General features: G+C 34.8%; 1 pseudogene; it reads right to left on the bottom strand.

Annotated features, from left to right (window-relative positions):
* LOC113041384 (excitatory amino acid transporter 5-like) overlaps window positions 1-15760 on the bottom strand; it is a 46158-nt pseudogene that overhangs the window by 11628 nt on the left and 18770 nt on the right.

Here is a 15760-nt window from a genome sequence, read left to right as displayed (position 1 = left end):
AGTCTCGATCTGAATCAACCGAGTCGCGAACAGGCTCCGAAGTGCCGATCTGAATCAACCGAGTCACGAACAGGCTCCGAAGTGCCGATCTGAATCAACCGAGTCGCGAACAGGCTGTGAAGTGCCGTTCTGAATCAACCGAGTCGCGAACATGCTCCGAAGTGCCGATCTGAATCAACGGAGTCGAGAACAGGCTCCGAATTGCCGATCTGAAAACTTCGACCAAAGAATGTAAAAAAAAAAATAACTCAATTTCTCTAACTCTATACTCTAATAACTCTACAAATCTATGAAAGACTCAGATCACGTGTCTAAAAATAAATCGCTATAGTAAAAGAGAAATAATAAGAGGAGTGAAGTTTCCTACCGTTCTGCTGTGTTTGGTCCTCACGCGCGTCTGACGCTCCGCGGCGCGTCTCCGCCCCTCACACGCGCGTTTACAGCGCTAAATTAATCATCTTTGCTAATTATTATACATTTACTTCATTGTCAGCTCCAGGTACTTCATTTATTATTGTTCATTGAACTGTTTGAAACAAAAAAAGGTTGTATTTCAGTACTAATAATTCTAAATTATCAAAATAAAATATATAAAATAATGGTTTCTATTTTAATATCCTTTAAAATACAATCTATTTCTGTGATGTGCAGCTGTATTTTCAGCATCATTCCTCCAGTCTTCAGTGTCACATGATCTTTAGAAATCATGAAAATATGATGATTTATTATTAGAACTATTAATAGTTGTGCTACCAAATATTATTTTGGAATCTGTGATCTGTGAAAGTGTTTTAAAGTTTGTGGTTTTACAGAACATCACAGTTATATATGACATGATAAAAAGGCCTGAAGTTAGGAAGAACATTTTAAGGAAAATATAATTATATTTTCATAATGATTTTTTCCTTCTCAAACCTTGTCTGTGGTGTAAAAACACCCCTGGCCAAACGGGGTGCATCTCTTCCCCTCTTTGATAATTACTAGTTACCATGTTCTGAACATCACATCCTTTCTTTTGTCCCTAGATGTAATCTATATACATATATATATATATAGGTGGTTGAATAAAAATATTTGGACATTATTTATAAAAATTACCTCAAGTTAGCACCAGCAAGCTTGTTAGCTAGACATTTAGCATCAGCTACAATATTTACTTATTTTCAGTACTGTTATGAATAAACATTCATGTCTGTCTAACGTTACTCGTCTAGTTAATCCAAACAATATACATATTGAGTCGCGAACAGGCTCCGAAGTGCCGATCTGAAACAACCGAGTCGCGAACATGCTCCGAAGTGCCGATCTGAATCAACCGAGTCGCGAACAGGCTCCGAAGTGCCGATCTGAATCAACCGAGTCGCGAACAGGCTCCGAAGTGCCGATCTGAATCAACCGAGTCGCGAACAGGTTCCGAAGTTCCGATCTGAATCAACCGAGTCGCGTACAGGCTGCGAAGTGCCGTTCTTAATAGAAGTTTCTAATTTAATTTTCTACCTGTTAGATTGTGTTTTATTTACGTCTACACCCAGATAGCCTTAAACGTACCCTTTACAATAATGAAATACTAATTATTGTTGTACAGTATAGAGGTTGCAAGACTACTGATTTCTGCGAGTAACTCGACTACTCGTGGTTCATGCTATTGTAAATGAAAACACATTAAATAGTTTTTTTTAATCAATCAACACATATTTATGTATAGTCTTATGCAACAATTACATATGTAAATTTTAAAAACTTTATAATTATGAAATTACATATTTAAATTTTCATGTAACAGCCAGTATTTGTATCTGTTACAATCACAACACTTTTCGTATCTGCATTCGGATACAACATCATACAGTTACTTGATAAGACCCTTATGACTTTTTATATATGTTTTTTTTCGTAGTTATCACTGAACAAGTATGTCGTGTTAAACTAATATAATTATTAATTTTTTAAATAATATTTATCATGCAAGCAGAGAGTCATGACAAACGTTAAGTGATTATTTGAACACGACTGGATCCATTCAATTCGCACATTTTCATTACACATAACACTTTGAGCGAGTCTTAATGTTAATGAACTTCACTAAACAGAGGTGTGTGCCGCGCAAACCAGCAAAAGGTAAAGATGCAAACATGTAAGACAAGTAGACAGTGTATCCGTATCTAAGCTGATTATTAGCCTACTCTTGAACTGATTTGGTTTTTGAGATACTGAGACGCGCAATGCTGCTGTTTGATTGGTGAGCGCGCTGTGCTTATTCATTCGTTTCACATCGTAGCCTAAGCTTTAAATCGTTGCCTTTTAAATATATACAAATACTATAACGTGTATGATGTATTATTATAGGTAAAATTACTCTTGCAAAGCTCTGATTTCTGAGAGATGCACAGAGAGGCGACAACAATGCGGTGTTTGATTTGCGCTCTTTTCACTCATAAAGTTTACAATCAGGACTGCCTAAGCATAGGGCCCGGGATCTTGTGAAATGCCCCTGTTAGCTTTAACTCTAATTATACACACTTGAACCTAATCAAGCTCTTACTAGACACACTAATCTTCCAGGTGTGTTAAGGCCAGTTGGAGCTAAACTTTTCAGGACATTGGCCATCCAGGATGTAGTTTGGAGACCCCTGTCCTACAGAGTTTTTACTTTGCACATGCTTTTTGATCATTACAAATAATAATATCAAATTATTTTCTTAGAATAAGAGATATGCTGTCTCTCGCATCACATACATTATCAGTAGTTAAGTGTGTGGTCTTGAAGAAGACCCTTTTTTCTCTCATTTGGACTCGGTCTTGACTTGGACTCGAAAATTTTGGACTTGGACTTGACTTGGACTCGAACCTCTTTGGACTCGGTCTTGACTCGGTCCCGACTAGTCCTGGACTTGGACTTGACTTGGACTCGACAAAGCTGGACTTGACTACAGCTCTATTGTTAGCTAGACATTTAGCATCAGCTACAATATTTACTTATTTTCAGTACTGTTATGAATAAACATTCATGTCTGTCTAACGTTACTCGTCTAGTTAATCCAAACAATATACATATGCATAACGTTACTGTTAATACACAATATAAAAACAGATGTCATGGTAGCATTTTAATAAAACTGTTAATATTACGGTAGCGGGGAATTTGGACATGCATGGGTTATTTTATTTAATCTGTGTTAGTTTAAGGTTATTTAATTAATTTTTTTAACCTAAAACACAGAGAAGCTGATTGATGTGTCTGCGTTTGCACTGGAGCATTTCAGTGGGCTTAAACAGATCACTCTTTACAGCGGATTTAGTTCCCAAACAACTGACAATTTTGACCTAAATATGATTTTCAGTTACAATAATTAATCCTAAATTTCGACATTAATAACTTACTTTTAGCAACATCAGACGCACGCGCGCTCACAAGATCTGCCGGTTCTTACTTCTGTAGACTCGCACTTAACGGTTCATTTGAATCAGTGAGTGGTCGACTCCAGAACAGCTGCAATCGGATCATTCTAATTCGTAAACGAATCGTTTGGTGCGATTCGCGATCCGATTAAAGTTTATTTTGAAAAGACTCGTTCATGATGAATCAGACACCGCTTCTGCGTGTCGGAGCACATGATATATTATAGGTAGTAACGATATGTTTTATGAAATGTAGTGAAGTTAAAAGTACGATCTTATGCTTTGGAATGTAGTGAAGTAAAAGTAAAAGTTACTAAAAATAAAACTACTCCAGTAAAGTACAGATATTTGAAAAATATACTTAAGTACAGTAACGAAGTAAAGCTACTCCGTTACTGTCCACCACTGTAAGAAACAAATCTTTAATTGAACCGTTGCTTTTGGCTAAAATCCTGGCTAGAGTCCTTTATCCATAATTTTGCTTTCTGCAGTGGAAAAAGTCATCTTGTCTGAATTGGGAGAGAAATCTGCACAGATCAAGCATCGTTGATAAGCTAAAACAGTTTTAAACAAATATGTGGATGAATTTTGATGTGAAAGCACAACAGAGGATGGACTTTCCCCCTGGAGGAAGCAATTATAATGGATTATGGACTCATATTTTAGTCAGAAGCAATGGTTTGAATTAAAAAAATCATAATAATTCTTAGATTTGTTTATTACAAACATGCTGCTTTTCTCTTCACAAGGCATTAACTGATGGACTGGAGTGGTGTGGATTACTTCTGGATTATTGTGATGCTTTTATCATCTGTTTGGACTCTCGTTCTGACGGCACCCATTCACTGCAGAGCATCCATTGATGACCAAGTAATGCAATGCTACACTTCTCTAAATCTGATGAAGAAACAAACTCATCTTGGATATTCGTTTTTTAATTTTTTTTATTATTTTTTTATGTGCTTCTAAACACATCATTAAATAAATTAAATGCTTCTTAACACATAATTAAATAAAAAAAGATAAGCAGATCAGTTGCCTTATCTTAAATGGTAAAACACAGCATTATACCATGAATTTTCATTGTCCATTTTTTCTTACATACAGTTAAAGATTGTGACTAATAGTTCACGGCTATCTATGGATTCTTACCTGTTGAAATGTGGCTTGAACGAGGTTGGCTGGAAACATGTTTCTGTTTAGAGACATAAAAATCATCAGAGTTATACACGTGCATAGAGCAGCATTGAACTGCACTGAATACTTTCAATAGGACTTTCCTTGAAAATATATATTGTACACAACTTATAGTAACTTTCATACAACTGTCCTTGCCAGTTCCTTGGTGTGTGCACATATAAAAATAAAAAAAAATTGTCGAGGACAGAAAAAAAATAATAATAATGGAAGGCCAACAAATGCATAATGAAAAATAAATTTTCTGCTGTTGAAGGATGTTGACATTTTCAAAGATGGCCATAAAAGAAAATTATTCATTACCCATTACAGGGTGAATTCAATCTAGAACCAGTTTTGTCATGTTATTCAGTGCAAAAAATTGCACCCTACTCACAAATAATCATTTATTCATGAAACCAATTATGTATTGGTTTGCATGGAATAATGTCGGTACACCTTTATATGAAATATTTAATAAATAATATTTAATTTGATTTAAGATATTCAATATTTATTTACTTTCAGCATTTCCATCACAAAACTGAAATAAAAAATGCATCTATTTTTTGAGTTGCTTTTTTGTTTGAAAACTGAAATTGTAATACTTTCTATCTATTTCAGATCTTCAAGATACGGAAGCAAGTGTTGATCCCAACGGCCAGATGTGCAGTGAGTACAAACAAAAGCTTTTTAAATAATACACTACAAACTTTTCTGAAGCCAGAGTCTAGGATTCCTGTCGAAACACACATGCTTTTATTTTTCTTTTCTTTTCTAAAGAAATAAGATGTGGGATTGTTATCAGAAGGTGTTAAAGGAAGAATCTACAACACATACATTTTGTACTTTTTGTACTTATGGATATGCAATGTTAACAGATTCTTAGATTCCATATATTTGGTTTGTTTTTATAATAAATGAGATACAAAATTTAATACCATTAAATTTAACATAGCTGTTACACTAATTTGATTTGAAGAACCTCTTTAAAAACACACAAGACACACAAAGCAGTATATTAGTATATGTTTATACTTCAGATACAAATACCTGTGAAATCTAATAAGACCAGCCGGGATTGGCAGTAGTCATATTGTGCTGTATGAATGGATGAGATTCATTCATTAGCATCCAAACACAATCTGTGCATGTGAGAGCCGCTGGAGCAGGACCAGATGTTCTGCATGATCCCAGTGCACTAATCACATCAAGACAATGTCCTGTCTTAATATCTGATAGAGTTTCCTGCAGGCGGATGCTGGGATAATTCAGTATGATGCAAATGTGCTGTTAGTTTGGGTCTATGTAAATAAAGCTGGCCCGGCTTGTGTGGTCTCTTCACACTGAGGCATAAAGTGCTGTATTGTTGCAGAAAAATAGCCGAACCCATTCAGTTTTCCTCTTATGCTTTTATGGAATTGAAATTAAATGTTCATAACCAACTCTCAGAAGCGTCTCAGTGTACTGCACGTCTGAAAATAGACGCTATCTAAAATAACACTGTAAAAATAAATAAAGAAATAATTTAATTTTATGATTTAATTATTAAATAAAAAATAAAAAAAATTGTTATTGCACTGACATCTTTTTTTAAGTTTAGTCAACTGAAATATGTGTATTAAGTTGTCACTTAATATTAATTTAAATAAAATGTAAATTTGAAAAATTGTTAGAAAATGTTTAGTCTGTAAGGTAGCAAATTATTTTAAGTTTAATTATTATTTTATAAATTATTATATAATAATAATAATTATTATATTTTTATTATCTTAATAAATTATTGTTATTGTTATTATTATTATTGTTGTTATTATTATTATTACAGTGCAGTTGTGCACAGCCATAATGGATTTCACAAAATATTTAATGGAAAATAGGTGTGTGAATGCATTTTCATATGTCTTAAATGGGTAAACTTTCGTTTCCTTTCCTTTCCTTTCCTTTCCTTTCCTTTCCTTTCCTTTCCTTTCCTTTCCTTTCCTTTCCTTTCCTTTCCTTTCCTTTCCTTTCCTTTCCTTTCCTTTCCTTTCCTTTCCTTTCCTTTCAGTTCCATTCCATTCCATTCCTTTCCTTTCCTTTCCATTCCATTCCATTCTATTTCATTCCATTCCATTCCTTTATCCTTTCCATTCCATTCCATTTCTTTACCCTTTCCTTTCCATTCCATTTCTTTCCACTCCTTTCCTTTCCTTTCCTTTCCTTTCCTTTCCTTTCCTTTCCTTTCCTTTCCTTTCCTTTCCTTTCCTTTCCTTTCCTTTCCTTTCCTTTCCTTTCCTTTCCTTTCCTTTCCTTTCCTTTCCTTTCCTTTCCTTTCCTTTCCTTTCCTTTCCATCATTAGACCTGATTCCATGAAGCACTAAATTTGGAATCAGTGAAAGTGAACATTCATAGCTAAACGTCCCATAAAATACAGAATCTTCCCCTATTTTAAGGTAAAATGATGCGCCCCGTATCAAATCAATATGGAACTATCCCTTTAACCCTTTAACTCTGTTTTCTCTCTGTGTTGTCTTTAGGAGTACGTCTGACCGTATGAGATCCAGGAGAGCGTCTGCCGAGCTCATGATGGGTTTCCCACTGTCCTCGGAGTCCTCTTTCTGTGCCATTCCGCCCGGATGGATGATTAACACCATGACGATTCCCACCACCACGGCCAGGAATGTGGTCCACAGGTAGTACGAGACGGTGATGAGACCCAGCCGACTGGAGCACTTGGCATCTAGCGCAGCCAGACCTGACATCAGACTGACAGAGAGCAGACAGACGCATGTTCATGTCAAAACAATAGAGGTTTAATACAATGAGCTTTAATTGTAGGGTTTTTTTCTCTCCACACGTTTGAATGTCTACTACTTAATTATATCATATATGAGCAAAGAAATTAGGACAACCATGCATTTTTGACAAGGATTTAAGGGGGGGGGATGAATTCAGTGTAATAATAGCTGACAAATATTATATTAAATATTTCATCATTATTATTATTATTATTATTATTATTATTATTAATTTTTTATTATTATTATTTTTTTTTGAAGAAGAAGAAGAGGTCTTGTGATCACCAAGGTATTTATTAGATCAATACAGTTAAACAGCAATATTGTGAAATGTTATTAAAATTTCAAATGAATTTTCAGCATCATTAGTCCGGTCTTCAGTGTCACATGATCTTTCAGAAATTATTCTAATATGATGATTATTATTTTACATGTTAAAAACAGGTGTGCTGTTATATTTTGGTGGAAACCAGGAGAGAGAGAATGTGTCCTCTTAACAGCTGCTCTATCAGACACAGATGACATATTAATGACTGCAGCGGAAATATAGCTTCTTCTCATTCACATAATTGTCTTTTCCTGCACTGAATGGCTTCAGGCTTGATGATTCTGAATACAGTAATGTTTTGATACATACAGTCATACATGAGGATGTTGAGAAATTGAGATTAATATTCTGCTCTCTCTTTTAATATCTATCTTTTAAGTTTTATCCTTTGACTTGGACCAGTAAGAAACAGCAACATCTTGACTTTTACATGACCCAGAGGATGCTCTTTCAAACCTCAGGATAAAACTTTTGGGCTTTCATTGCTTAAAATGACTAAAATAGTCAATAGTTGTCTACAGAAGAGGTATAAATGAATGTGGATAGCCGGGATGGGTCAATCCTAAACAGACATCAGTTTTCTGGAGTCGTGTTGTGTTTTTGTTCTGCAGTCAAGTGTTTGTGTCACACATAAAACACACATGCAAAAAAAAGAGCCATTTACCTAAAAACAGAACTGCAAAAACGATCTCTGATGAGTTGAAACCGAAACACTATTTCAATGCTGTATATTCACTTTTTTATGGCCTGTGTTCTGTACATGTTTTACACATTAATCCTTCAGTAAAAAATCAAAGCCATAAAGCAAAACCAACCAGCTCTGAGAAAAAATAAATAAATAAATAAAATAAAAATGCTGCTTCACAAACTTTGATTTAAAGCACAAAGTATCTGACAATCTGAAGTAAAGACAAAGTTACAAGAAGTATTTTATGAAAGGAATCAGCTTCTCATCTCATGAATCACTGCAAGTGATGTGCACTTTACTATTGATAAAAAGTTTGGCATATTTAAGATTTTTGAATGTTTTTGAATAAAGCCTCTTATGTTCACCAAGGCTGCATTTATCTGATGCCATTCAAAGTTCAGGGGAACATTTAATGAGTAATTTACTTAGAACTAAGTATTTTTGTTAAGCAAGAATGACAGTAAAACTTCTGTATTACAAAATGTTTTTATTTAAAATAAATGCTGTTCTTGAACTTTACATTCATCAAAAATTAATAGTATCTAGAAGTAGCATAACTATTTTCAGCACAATAATAATAAAACAAAATGTTCCTTGAGCAGCAAATCAGAATATTAAAATGATTTCTGGAGGATCATGTGACACTGAAGACTGGAGTCACGATGCTGAAAATTCAACTTGCATCACATGATTAAATTGCATTTTACAATATATGTAAAAATATTTTTTATATATATTTTTTATAATATTTCACAATATTACGTTTTTTATTTTGGATCAAATAAATGCAGATTTGGTGAGCATAAGAGTTTTCTTTTATTGAATGATTGATAGATATAAACTCACAATTAACATTTGAAATGTTTATTCCATGGCAGAAAATAAGCTTCCATAGAGGTTTCCTTGTCCTTCTCATTCTGATGCTAACATGGCTCTGCTGATGTAAGGTCAGTGTAATGTGCATGTTTGCATGCAGTCCATCCTCTTGTTCAAGGTCGTGACCCTGATGAGCATTGTGGGTAATCTGCATCCAGCTGCAGTGACGTTTCAATCTGGACTTGCATGCTGATGGATTTATTAAGGAAATAGCAAATCTATTTCTCTTTCTCTATATCCGCTCCTGTTGTCAGTGTGACTTTAGACCCTCGCTGACCTTTATCAGTGGAGAGGAAACAATCATAATCAGAATTATGAAGCATATGTTGACCTACAGTCATAATCTCAATGAATGGATGCAAAAAACATTATAGTGCCAAAAAATGCACTTCACAATGCATGAATGTCAGTGCATTAGATGATAACGTCAAACTGACTGGCATTTGTTTTAATGTAACATTGTGCAAGAATTCTTTTAGGCAACACTCAAATTCATTGAAATTCAAATATATAAAACAATAAATGTGATATACAAAATGAGGTGACATTGCAAATACCTAGTGGCTTTGCATGGCATGACTGATAGCATCTTTAAATATAATTGCAGGGTCCTGAAGGATGAAAGGATTTAGGGGAAGATAAGATGTTCACATGTACTTGAAAGGCAAAAGTGATGGCTTTCAGGTCTCCTGTAAATGTCACATCCAACACATCTCCACAGAGGGTAACGCACACAGCCTCTTTTACTGTGAGAGGGAAGAAAGCCTGGCCGACACATCTCCATCAGCATCATCTCAGTCAGTGACTGATCGCATGCCTCGGCGGCTCGACTTCAGAACAACAAATCCCCTCTGAAGCCCTGAGCTGCCTGACAGCCAGATCAGCAGCGTGTCGTGACCCGAGATTTAGCTTCCACAAATATCTACATACAGTACACTCTTAAATGAAGCGTGTGGCTGGAGAGATGGCTGCCTTTAATTACCTCTCGTTCTTGTATTGTGAAGTCTGTTCAAGATATTTCACTAATCTACAACCTATCTAAGGGTTGTTCCTACCAAATATATAATTAAAAACCATGCTATATATTGTTAATAAGTAACAAAGTTTTGTATTTCAAATAATTGTGTAAGCCTCACAGTGCTTTGAAAGATCAAATGCCTGCTTTGCTTTTTTACATCACCCACACACAGACACAGTGTGGCCAAGTATGCTGTTTTCCTGCAGAATTGGGCTACTTTAACACTGTTGGCGAGGGTTGTTTTTCATGTCTGCAGATTGAGTTTTGGGTTAGTTTCGAGTAGCAATTTGCCGGGTTTTGTTGTGGAACCAATGTATGCCAATGTATTTTACTCTTAGCAATAATAACGTTGCCTATTTGACGGAAAGGCTTGCCATGTTTTCACAACAAAACTTGCCCAATTGCTACTGAAACTAGCCTAAACTAACCGCGTTTTTGAGGGGATCCCCTGGTAAAAAATTGCGTTCCGGGGGCTTAAATACATGTTATTAGGGTCGCTTCAACCTGTAGTGCTGACATGAAAACAACATGCAGCAACAGTGATAAAGCAGCCCAATTCCATGGGAAAACCACAGACTTGACAACACTTGACGGATGTCATGCTGTCTTGGCGTGACCACAACAGCTTCAAGTTCGCAAATAAAACAATGATTTGCACGAAAAGAATGAATCGTTTTCAACTGAGAATTTGTTACAGATATGGTCTGGTCTAAATAATAATATGGGCCAAAATAAAAAAGAAAGAAAACAGACTGGGTGTACCAACCAAACATGCTACCTATCAGTATGTGCTACCAAAAATATATTTGCATTGTTTTAACGGTAAGGGTAGGTATGGACAGGTAGGTTTAGGGCTCAAAACACATGAATAAGATGCTGGTAGCACAATCTGATAGTTAGCATTATTCGCTATCGATTTATGCTACCTATCTTTTTAATAGGAGGCACAATCTGAGTGGGTAGCACAAATCGTCAAAACAGGGAATCCTCTTGACTCCCGATTAGCCTGGCCAAAACTGAGCATGTTTGAAGGTGTAACTAATTTTCAACATAAAGTATAACATATTCATGCAAAAATAAAACCTGCTTCGCAAGCTGAATAAATGATCAGTTTTGTAGGCTGAAATCTGTTGCAATGACTAAATTTTACACTATTTAGCTTTTGACACTCTAGCGGTTGAAGCTTAAAATGACAAATTATTGTGGAAGAACATTGTTTTGGGCCTAACATGAGGGGTGCAACAACATCAAATCAGAAATCTGTCTTGTGAGCAAAGTATAGTTTATGCCGCTGTTGTTTTGATTTGTTTTTGTTTTGCTGACATTAGACATAACGACCAAAGTAGTAACTAGTTTTGGTATTGTTACTAGTATAAACATTGTTTTGTGAACCTAGTCAATACTGCAAATATGATCAAATGCAAACTGGTGTTTTATTACGAGTTCTGTCGCATTTGGTTTTCAGTTTGAGGTTTAGTTGTTGTGGCTTCAAGTTAATTTTACTGCTTACAGTATAGTAGCCTGATCTTCTTTCTTTTATTTATGGTTATGATGTAAACACACACTGATGTAAACCACTTTCAAATATAATGATTATAGACTTACTGTAGCGATTTGAAGGCAAAATGTGTGTGTGTGTGTGTGTGTGTGTGTGTTTGAAAGGTGTCTATAAATGAGAAAGAATAACTGGTGATGGTAGCCTATGTTTCTAAAATTGATTGAGGATTTTCACTAAAGGATTTTTTTTTTTTCCAGGGAATAACTGTGAAATTAGCTGATAAATACACCCCCATAACTGTGCTGAAAGAATATCAAATTAATTGATTGAGAGCTCCGTTGGATCTCTCCTTCATCCTGTTTCTGTTTGTGTGTTTAACACCCTTTCATGTTGGTATCTTTAAATGCAAATCAAAGCAGTGAGCTGTTTGAGCGTGTATGATTAAACTTGAATTGGCTCAGAAAAATTATATCAATTATTTCAAACCAAGCAGATTGCAGCAGATTTCTGAAGGATCATGTGACACTGAAGACTGGAGTAATGGTGCTGAAAATACAGCTTTGAGCACAGGAATAAATTACATTTTAAAATATATATTCAAACAGAAAAAAAGGTTTTTGAAATTGTAATAATATTTTATAATATTACTGTATTTTTACTGTTCATTCATTGCAATGTTTCATTATTTTTATAGTGTCAGCGCAATCATTGTGAATACATCACAAATATTCAATATATGAGTATTTTCCTATGGATGAGCACATTGGTTGAATAGAGAATAGAGCAACGTACAATGCATAAACACATATACCTTTTGAGACATTAAGTCATCAGGCCACATCTTTAAAGGTGTTTCAAGGATTCAAAAGCCCTATAATTATCCTAAATTAGTCAGGTGTTATTTATATTCTCACATATGAGAGTTTTTTATGAGGAACACACCAAAATGGACATCTTGTGACTTCATTCATGAGTTCAAGAGAGAAGATGATTCATGAATAAATCATTCTTTTGTGTCAGATCTTTTCAATCAATCATTTGACCCAGTTCTCAGAACTCAAGTTCAGCTCACAGATTCAACGACTGACGATTTTAATTAAAACATGACTTAAATATTGGTTTATGGATTTGTGGTTGCTTAAAAGCATCAATTGCGTGGAAAACACTTACCATCATATAGTCTTCATATGTAGTTTTTGTGTGTGTGTGTGTGTGTGTGTGTGTGTTGCATAGAGGAAAGCTGATTTAGATCAACATGAGAAGTTACAGATCTCATTTTTATGAGAATTAGATTTCACACTCCCCCTGGTATAACTGTGGTATACTGTTTTAATAAATTAAAATGGATAGTTCACCCAAAAATGAAACATAAAATAAGATATTTTGAAGATTTCTGGTAATCAAACAGTTGGTGGTTGCCATTGTCTTCCATAGTAGGAAAAAAATACTTTAGAAGTCAATGGCAACCACCAACTGTTTCATTATCAGCAATCTTCTTCTATGTTCAACATAAGAAAACAACTCATACAGGTATGGAACGGCATGAGGGTAAATGATGACAGAATTTTCATCTGTCAGCGGCTGAGCTGAGGTTCACTCCAGTGTCAAATCTCACATGAATGGAATTATTCGGAAATTGTTTATTTGGCTCCAGTGCATCTCCTCTGATTGTTAAGGAGGTCACACTATCATATACAGGATCATTCGCAGGGTTCATCATATGTGCCTTTATATGTAAGGCTTTGTGCATTGAATAGTTGACGTGACTGGTGTAAATAGACTATCAAAGAACAAAAAAAAAAATACGTCATCTTGTGTCATCAAATTTGCATTTGGTTCATTGCTTTAAAAAGTTGACCTTTTCTATTAGGCTGTTCCACCTTGGGCTGAAGGATTAAACGAATGCGATTGTGACACAGTCCAAACACACACAGTTCACAAGTTTAAAGACCACTAAAAACAGAATTAATTTAATGAACTTTACTGGAATATTATTAAAAGGAAAAATGTTATACAGTTAAATGCATCAATCTGGTGCACTCTGGAGTTCAAAAATAAGAAATCCAAACCATGTTCAGTATGCAAATTAAACAAAGACAAAGTCGTATTTTTCACCTGTTTGTTGAAAAAATTATTTTATAGATATTGGTGCCAAATACATTTCACTTTCAAGAGCAAAACTGCACTAGCATCTGATCTGCTGAATAGAGTAAGACTGTTAAACAGTGTACAAGACCAAAAGCCACTAGATTATGGAAATGCGTCATATCTGCATGTTTTGATTAGACATGCTCAACTGCCAAGAAGTAGAAATCAGATTTACCGACATCAGTTACTGGCTCTCACTATGTCCTGGCAGATATTCATCAAATTATAAGCGCGCTCAACTCCCACGACGTTTAATCGGAGCGAGTAATAAAGTTATCCAGAAATAAAAGAGAAAAAAAAAAAAACACTCTGAAGATATCCTTTTATAAATTTATTCGTACCATGTCTTACACAGACGCGTTTCGGCCTAAGCCTTCATCAGAAATTCATCAAACCCAGAATCAGAAAGAAATAATAAAAGAGCTGGAAAGCACTGCAGAAATAGGATTTAGTTCATTTAAGTTTAACCGTGATCTATTTTAGATGTGTCTCTTATGAATGGCATGGCAACAAGGAGACAATTTCTCCAAATGACGTTCCTGTTATCTGATACTTGTGAACTTCACCGTGCAGCATTAAAAAAGATATAGATTTGCTTTAAAACTTCCAGCACAATACATTCAGTTCTAAGTTCAGAATGGAATTCTATGCATTCTATTTTTTAAAGCGCACAATTAAAACACTGTCATATAAAGTTATGACCTTGTTAATGATGGTTGTTTAAAATCTCATTTTGTGTAAAATTGTCTTAACTTTGGCTGTATAATTGAATAATACGTCAAAGATGATGCTGAAAGTCAAGCCTGACATTATTTCTGATTCATCTATTACAATGAAAAGTAGGTCAAAAAAGCATTTCATATCGAGATACATCATTCATTTTTAGATTTCTGCCTGTACCTTTTTCTATTTTCAGTTTTCAGAGAAAACTTATTAAATTTCAGCTCTAAAGCAGATCTGCAAAAGATGCTTTAAAAGTGCCATTATTTAGCTCAATTTAGTTTCAGTTCATTTCAATACTGTAAAATGAGTACAATTCAGCGATACATGCAGCTTTACAGAAGACCATAGCATTATTATCATTCAGCTCAAGTTCTGTGTTCAATTTGGTTCAGATGTCATTCTCATCTATAGTGTCAGTTCTGTCAGATTGACGATAATACTGAATATTAATTGTCTTTTAAGATAGAGACTTGTTTAAAAGTATGCATGTTTAAAAGTAATCTAAAATGTCCCGTTTCTCACTAATTAAAGCCTTCAGAGCATTCAGTATTCCTTAAAAACAGTAATTGACAGGATTTGCTTCATCACTGAGACTGCTTGTAAATAGCTGTTTTATAAAACATTATATGTCCTGTGTTGATCCATAATGTGGAAAGCCACACGTGCAACCAAAAGACAGATATTAACCAAAGGCAATTACATTCAGTCTGACATGATTTTATGCAAACCAAACATGCAAATGATGGACATTTTGATTTTAAGATGACAAGTGCACTTGTGGTCTACAACAGAAGCTCACATGCAAGATATATTCTCAGCCAATTTGTGAAAGAGGAGTTATTAAAGGCTATAATAAGCAAGAACATAAAGGGTAATTTAAGAAACACTACAAACTGCATCAGACAACCTCTCATTTTGTTTCTTAGAGTCTTCACATTGATTTTATAATCCATCTAATGCATCTGAAGAATGCTGAGATAGGTAAAAATAACTTGGTTGGTTTTCTTACATCCCTCAGTTTTGTAGGAGACGAACAGAACAAGCCAAAAGTCATGGACAAAGTGATGAAAAAGTGAAAAATTGGCATGAACCGATTGCAAACACCAAATAGCCCAGAGATATTTTA

This window comes from Carassius auratus, chromosome 23 (genome assembly GCF_003368295.1).
Source record: "Carassius auratus strain Wakin chromosome 23, ASM336829v1, whole genome shotgun sequence".
Lineage (NCBI taxonomy): Eukaryota > Metazoa > Chordata > Actinopteri > Cypriniformes > Cyprinidae > Carassius > Carassius auratus.
The sequence above is the reverse complement of the archived record's forward strand: the minus strand, read 5'-3'. Positions and strand labels throughout refer to the sequence as shown.